This window comes from Myxocyprinus asiaticus, chromosome 37 (genome assembly GCF_019703515.2).
Source record: "Myxocyprinus asiaticus isolate MX2 ecotype Aquarium Trade chromosome 37, UBuf_Myxa_2, whole genome shotgun sequence".
In the NCBI taxonomy this organism is placed as follows: Eukaryota; Metazoa; Chordata; class Actinopteri; order Cypriniformes; family Catostomidae; genus Myxocyprinus; species Myxocyprinus asiaticus.
Window position 1 is genome coordinate 27,749,211 of NC_059380.1, and position 8,309 is coordinate 27,757,519.

General features: G+C 40.0%; 2 non-coding genes across 2 annotated transcripts; both read right to left on the reverse strand.

The window, feature by feature from the left end:
• Positions 1-1,768: 1,768 nt before the first annotated feature.
• On the reverse strand, positions 1,769-1,840 carry trnac-gca (transfer RNA cysteine (anticodon GCA)). The gene has a single exon. It is a non-coding gene; the product is annotated as a tRNA-Cys (tRNA).
• A 2,646-nt stretch (positions 1,841-4,486) lies between these two features.
• On the reverse strand, positions 4,487-4,558 carry trnac-gca (transfer RNA cysteine (anticodon GCA)). Its single transcript has one exon. It is a non-coding gene; the product is annotated as a tRNA-Cys (tRNA).
• Between the last annotated feature and the right edge of the window lie 3,751 nt (positions 4,559-8,309).

An 8,309-nucleotide genomic window follows, 5' to 3' on the forward strand; every position in this document is an offset into this window, starting at 1 on the left:
ATTGTAAGCATGTTAATAAAAGCATTAATTACTGCATTTTATTGGCTTATAGGTTGCGGACAGTATTAATAGCTTGATTATAACACTTGTTAGGAGGTAGTTAGGGATAGTACTGATGAACAGAGAAGGCGGAACCCAGATCATGTCACTCACCTGTGGTTAATAAGAAAGGCATGCATGTGGCAGTGGTTTGAGTGTGGGGAAAAAAACAGCTCTCTGTGGATTAATCTTCCACTTTTCCTGTTGGGAAGTATTGTAGTTGTTTTATGCCAAGCCAACTGGTGAGTGCTCTTCCTCTGGGTGACTCCTAGCTGACACATACATCCATACCACATTTTAGGGTTAATGTTAGGCTAACCCTAACATAACCGCTTGTGGACATTAAAAACATCTTGATTTCACCACTGTACCACAACATTGTTTGACACTATAGAAGAACTTTGTGAGTGGGGGGTACCACGATCTGAACTGGGGACCTCTTGACCTGCAGTCAAATGTCCTACTACTGAGCAATACCCCCACTCTAAGCCAATTGTAAGCATGGGAATAAAAACAAAAATGACTGCATTTTAAGGCATAGAGGTTGTAGACACTAATGATAAGTTGATTACACCAATGTCTAACAACACTGAAGGATTGCATTTTATGCTACTGTACAAATTTGCTAGCAGGGGCCACCTGGATTTGATCCATGGTCCTTGTGATCTGCATCGAAATGCTCTATCCCTGAATTATACCCCCACTGCCAGCCTTTTAGAAGCATGTTTATAAAAGCATTAATTACGGCATTTTATCGGCTTTCAGGTTGAGGACAGTATTGACAGTTTGATTATACCACTTGTTAGGAGGTAATTAATGATAGTACTGATGAACACAGAAGGCGGAACCCAGATCATGTCACTCAACTGTGGTTAATAAGAAAGGCATGAATGTGGCTGTGGTTGGAGTGTGGGGAAAAAACAGCTCTCTGTGGATTAATCTTCCTCTTTTTGGTTGGGAAGTATCATGGTTGTTTTATGCCAAGACAACTGGTGAGTGCCCTTCCTCTGGGTGACTCCTAGTTGACACACACATCCATACCACATTTTAGGGTTAGAATTAGGCTTAGGCTAACCCTAACCTAATCGGTTGTGGACATTAATAATATCTTGATTTCACCACTGTACCACAACATTGTTTTACACTAAAGAAGAGCTTTGTGAGTGGGGGTACCAGGATCTGGGCTGGGGACCTCTTGTTCTGCCAAGCCAACTGGTGAGTGCCCTTCCTCTGGGTGACTCCTAGCTGACACACACATCCATACCACATTCTACTGGCTTATAGGTTGCAGACAGGATCAAGAGCTTGATTATACCACTGTCTAACAACACTAAAGTAGTGCTTTGTAAGCTTCCATACAACTTTGTCAGCAGAGGGACACCTGGATCTGAACTGGGGACCTCTTGATCTGCATTAAAATGCTCTACCACTGAGCTATACCCCCACTGCCAAACTTTGGCAAGCAGAATAAGAATAAACTTTATTGCCAAGTATGCTTACACAAGGAATTTGTTTTGGTGATAGAAGCTTCCAGTGCACAAACAATTCAGCAACAAGACAGAGATAATAATACAAAAATAGAATAAAAATACAATTAAATACCTGAATAAAAACAAAAATGTCTGCATTTTTTGGGCTATAGGTTGCATAAATTATCTAGAGCTCAATTACATCACTGTCTAAACAGAATAAAGTAGTGGATTGTAAGCTACCATGCAACTATATCAGCAGGGGGCACCTGGAGTTGAACCAGGGACCTCTTGATCTGCAGTCAAATGCTCTACCACTGAGCTATACCCCCATGCCTATACATTATCACGACCAGAGTAGGAACAATAATGACTGCATTTTACTGGCTTACAGGTTGCAGACATTAAAAATGTCTTGATCGTACTACCATATCACAGCAATAAAGTAGTGTACTTTATGCTACTGGTCAACTTTGCCAGCTGGGGCACCTGGATTTGAGCTGGGGCCCTCCTTCCCTGCAGTCAAACACTCTACCACTGAGCTTTACCTCCCTTGCTAGGCCCTTGTAAGCACATGAATCAAAGCATTAATGACAGCATTTTATTTGCTTATAGGTTGTGGACACTAATATTATCTTGATTATACTACTGTATAACATAAAAAAAACTGCATTTCATACTTCCATACGTTTTGCCAGCAGGGGGCATCCAGATTTGACCCAGGGACCTCTTGATCTGCAGTCTCATGCTCTACCACTGAACATTGTTAGCAGGGGACACCCAGAGTTGAACTGGTTGCGGACATTAATAATATCTTGATTTCACCACTGAATAACAACAGTGAACTACTTTGTTTTAAACTACAGAAGAACTTTGTGAGTGGGGGGTATCAAGATTTGAACTGGGTACTTCTTGATTGGCAGTCAAAGGTTCTACTACTGAGCTATACCCCCCCCTCGAAGCCAACTGTAAGCATGTGAGCAAAAACAAAAATGACTGCGTTTTAAGGCTTAGAGGTTGTAGACACTGATAATATGCTGATTACACCAATGTCTAACAACACTGAAGGACTGCATTTTATGCTACCGTACAAGTTTACTAGCAGGGGTCACCTGGATTTGATCCATGGTCCTTGTGATCTGCATTGAAACGCAATATCACTGAACTATACCCCCACTGCCAGTCTATTGTAAGCATGTTAATAAAAGCATTAATTACTGCATTTTATTGGCTTATAGGTTGCGGACAGTATTAATAGCTTGATTATAACACTTGTTAGGAGGTAGTTAGGGATAGTACTGATGAACAGAGAAGGCGGAACCCAGATCATGTCACTCACCTGTGGTTAATAAGAAAGGCATGCATGTGGCAGTGGTTTGAGTGTGGGGAAAAAAACAGCTCTCTGTGGATTAATCTTCCACTTTTCCTGTTGGGAAGTATTGTAGTTGTTTTATGCCAAGCCAACTGGTGAGTGCTCTTCCTCTGGGTGACTCCTAGCTGACACATACATCCATACCACATTTTAGGGTTAATGTTAGGCTAACCCTAACATAACCGCTTGTGGACATTAAAAACATCTTGATTTCACCACTGTACCACAACATTGTTTGACACTATAGAAGAACTTTGTGAGTGGGGGGTACCACGATCTGAACTGGGGACCTCTTGACCTGCAGTCAAATGTCCTACTACTGAGCAATACCCCCACTCTAAGCCAATTGTAAGCATGGGAATAAAAACAAAAATGACTGCATTTTAAGGCATAGAGGTTGTAGACACTAATGATAAGTTGATTACACCAATGTCTAACAACACTGAAGGATTGCATTTTATGCTACTGTACAAATTTGCTAGCAGGGGCCACTTGGATTTGATCCATGGTCCTTGTGATCTGCATCGAAATGCTCTATCCCTGAATTATACCCCCACTGCCAGCCTATTAGAAGCATGTTTATAAAAGCATTAATTACGGCATTTTATCGGCTTTCGGGTTGAGGACAGTATTGACAGTTTGATTATACCACTTGTTAGGAGGTAATTAATGATAGTACTGATGAACACAGAAGGCGGAACCCAGATCATGTCACTCAACTGTGGTTAATAAGAAAGGCATGAATGTGGCTGTGGTTGGAGTGTGGGGAAAAAACAGCTCTCTGTGGATTAATCTTCATGTTTTTGGTTGGGAAATAACATGGTTGTTTTATGCCAAGGCAACTGGTGAATGCCTTTCCTCTGGGTGACACACACATCCATACCTCATTTTACGGTTAGAATTAGGCTTAGGCTAACCCTAACCTAACCGGTTGTGGACATTAATAATATCTTGATTTCACCACTGTACCACAACATTGTTTTACACTAAAGAAGAGCTTTGTGAGTGGGGGTACCAGGATCTGGGCTGGGGACCTCTTGTTCTGCCAAGGCAACTGGTGAATGCCCTTCCTCCGGGTGTCTCCTAGCTGACACACACATCCATACCACATTCTAATGGCTTCAACTATGGTACATCCATACCACATTCTACTGGCTTATAGGTTGCAGACAGGATCAAGAGCTTGATTATACCACTGTCTAACAACACTAAAGTAGTGCTTTGTAAGCTTCCAAACAACTTTGTCAGCAGAGGGACACCTGGATCTGAACTGGGGACCTCTTGTTCTGCATTAAAATGCTCTAATATGAGCTATACCCCTACTGCCAAACTTTTGTAAGCAGAATCAGAATAAACTTTATTGCCAAGTATGCTTACACAAGGAATTTGTTTTGGTGATAGATGCTTCCAGTGCACAAACAATACAGCAACAAGACAGAGATAATAATACAAAAATAGAATAAAAATACAATTAAATACCTGAATAAAAACAAAAATGTCTGCATTTTTTGGGCTATAGGTTGCATAAATTATCTAGAGCTCAATTACATCACTGTCTAAACAGAATAAAGTAGTGGATTGTAAGCTACCGTGCAACTTTATCAGCAGGGGGCACCTGGAGTTGAACCAGGGACCTCTTGATCTGCAGTCAAATGCTCTACCACTGAGCTATACCCCCATGCCTATACATTATCATGACCAGAGTAGGAACAATAATGACTGCATTTTACTGGCTTACAGGTTGCAGACATTAAAAATGTCTTGATCGTACTACCATATCACAGCAATAAAGTAGTGTACTTTATGCTACTGGTCAACTTTGCCAGCTGGGGCACCTGGATTTGAGCTGGGGCCCTCCTTCCCTGCAGTCAAACACTCTACCACTGAGCTTTACCTCCCTTGCTAGGCCCTTGTAAGCACATGAATCAAAGCATTAATGACAGCATTTTATTTGCTTATAGGTTGTGGACACTAATAATATCTTGATTATACTACTGTATAACATAAAAAAACTGCATTTCATACTTCCATACGTTTTGCCAGCAGGGGGCATCCAGATTTGACCCAGGGACCTCTTGATCTGCAGTCTCATGCTCTACCACTGAACATTGTTAGCAGGGGGCACCCAGAGTTGAACCGGTTGCGGACATTAATAATATCTTGATTTCACCACTGAATAACAACAGTGAACTACTGTGTTTTAAACTACAGAAGAACTTTGTGAGTGGGGGGTATCAAGATTTGAACTGGGAACCTCTTCATTGGCAGTCAAAAATTCTACTACTGAGCTATACCCCCCCCTCGAAGCCAACTGTAAGCATGTGAGCAAAAACAAAAATGACTGCGTTTTAAGGCTTAGAGGTTGTAGACACTGATAATATGCTGATTACACCAATGTCTAACAACACTGAAGGACTGCATTTTATGCTACCGTACAAGTTTACTAGCAGGGGTCACCTGGATTTGATCCATGGTCCTTGTGATCTGCATTGAAATGCAATATCACTGAACTATACCCCCATTGCCAGTCTATTGTAAGCATGTTAATAAAAGCATTAATTACTGCATTTTATTGGCTTATAGGTTGCGGACAGTATTAATAGCTTGATTATAACACTTGTTAGGAGGTAGTTAGGGATAGTACTGATGAACAGAGAAGGCGGAACCCAGATCATGTCACTCACCTGTGGTTAATAAGAAAGGCATGCATGTGGCAGTGGTTTGAGTGTGGGGAAAAAAACAGCTCTCTGTGGATTAATCTTCCACTTTTCCTGTTGGGAAGTATTGTAGTTGTTTTATGCCAAGCCAACTGGTGAGTGCTCTTCCTCTGGGTGACTCCTAGCTGACACACACATCCATACCACGTTTTAGGGTTAATGTTAGGCTAACCCTAACATAACCGCTTGTGGACATTAAAAACATCTTGATTTCACCACTGTACCACAACATTGTTTGACACTATAGAAGAACTTTGTGAGTGGGGGGTACCACGATCTGAACTGGGGACCTCTTGACCTGCAGTCAAATGTCCTACTACTGAGCAATACCCCCACTCTAAGCCAATTGTAAGCATGGGAATAAAAACAAAAATGACTGCATTTTAAGGCATAGAGGTTGTAGACACTAATGATAAGTTGATTACACCAATGTCTAACAACACTGAAGGATTGCATTTTATGCTACTGTACAAATTTGCTAGCAGGGGCCACCTGGATTTGATCCATGGTCCTTGTGATCTGCATCGAAATGCTCTATCCCTGAATTATACCCCCACTGCCAGCCTGTTGGAAGCATGTTTATATAAGCATTAATTATGGCATTTATCAGCTTTCAGGTTGAGGACAGTATTGACAGTTTGATTATACCACTTGTTAGGAGGTAGTTAATGATAGTACTGATAAACAGAGAAGGCGGAACCCAGATCATGTCACTCACCTGTGTTTAATAAGAAAGGCATGAATGTGGCAGTGGTTGGAGTGTGGGGAAAAAACTGCTCTTTGTTTATTAATCTTCATGTTTTTGGTTGGGAAATAACATGGTTGTTTTATGCCAAGGCAACTGGTGAATGCCTTTCCTCTGGGTGACACACACATCCATACCTCATTTTACGGTTAGAATTAGGCTTAGGCTAACTCTAACATAACTTGTTGTGGACATTAATAATATCTTGACTTCACCACTGTATATCAACAATGTTTTACATTACAGAAGAGCTTTGCGAGTGGGGGGCAGAAAAGCTCTACCACAGAGCTATACCCCCACTGCCAATCTTTCACTATACCTCCATGCCTATATTTTGCCACGACCAGAGTAAGAACAATAATGACTGCATTTTACTGGCTTACAGGTTGCAGACATTAAAAATTTCTTGATCGTACTACCGTATCTCAACAATAAAGTAGTGTACTTTATGCTACTTTTAAACTTAAAAAAATTGAATAAAAATCCAATTAAATTGAAGTCTTGAAGTCATGAACGGATTAATTAGTTTTTTGGCATCAGAGACAGATAGTATGTGTCGTAACTTGGCAATATTTCTGAGTTGGAAGAATGCAGTTCTACAAATATTGGAAATTTGTTTTTCAAAGGATAGATTGCTATGAAATATAACACCTAATTTTTTTTTTGCTGTGAAGTTGACGTTATAGTTCATTTATCAAGAGTCAGATTATATTGCATCTTATTTTTTGAGGTTTTTGTTCCAATAATTAGTACTTCTGTTTCATCAGAATTGATTAGAATGAAATTCCTAGCCACCCACTCTTTAATATAATTCATACACTTTGTTAATTTGGAAAATTTTGTCTGGTTTCAAAGAAATATATAGTATCGTTGGCATAACATTGAAAACTATTCCATGTTTCCTGATAATGTCTCCCATGGAGAGCATATATAGGGAGAAAAGCAGAGGCCCTAAAACTGATCCCTGTGGCACTCCATGCTTAACTTTAATTTGATCTGATAGATCCTCATTTACACAGATAAAGTGGTAGCAGTCAGAGAGATAGGACCTAAACCAAGCTAATGCCTGTCCACAAATGCCAACATAATTCTCAAGCCTAGAGAATGTCATGATCTATGGTGTCGAAGGCAGCACTAAGATCTAAAAGCACTAGAAGAGAAATGCAGCTGCGATCAGATGATAAGAGCAAGTCATTTGTAACTCTGATAAGTGCAGTCTCAGTATTATGATGGGGCCCTAAGGATAATGAGGAGTTAATAATATTAAGAAGAGGTTCTGAGTTTACAGGAAACATCTCTTTTAGGAGTTTAGTTTGTATTAGAGCTAACATACATGTTGTTGATTTTGATGTTTTTATCATTTTTGTTAGCTCTTCCTGACCTATAACAGTGAAGGATTGAAGTTGCTCGTAGGGAATAATTTTAGTCTTCTGGGGTGCTGTGGCAGACGGATGCATAATTCCAATTTTGGTTCTGATGATTTTGATTTTATCAGTAAAGAAATTCATAAAGTCATTACTACTATGCTGCGATGGAATATCTGTATCAATAGAAGTTTTATTACTAACCAATTTAGCCACAGTACTGAATAAACACCTAGGATTGTTATAGTTATTTTCTATGAGTTTGCTCAAATATGCAGACCTGGCAAATTTTAGAGTCTGTCTGTAGTTAGAGACACTATCCTTCCATGCACCGCAAAATACTGCAATAATAAGACACCTTTAGCTGCAAAGAGGATTCTATATTTGGGTAAGCTGAGATAAAGATTCTTTCAGAAAATATATGAAGAGCATCATTGCCCACAATGCTTTGCAGAATAGGAATGCCATCTGCCCAGAAGATGACTTTCCTTGAAATCATCCTTCATTTTTTTTTGTGGCTTTATGTAAATATTCAACCATTTGGATTGATGTGGGTAAATGAGTGATTGAATACGGAGTCCTGTGAATATCCCATGCCATTTA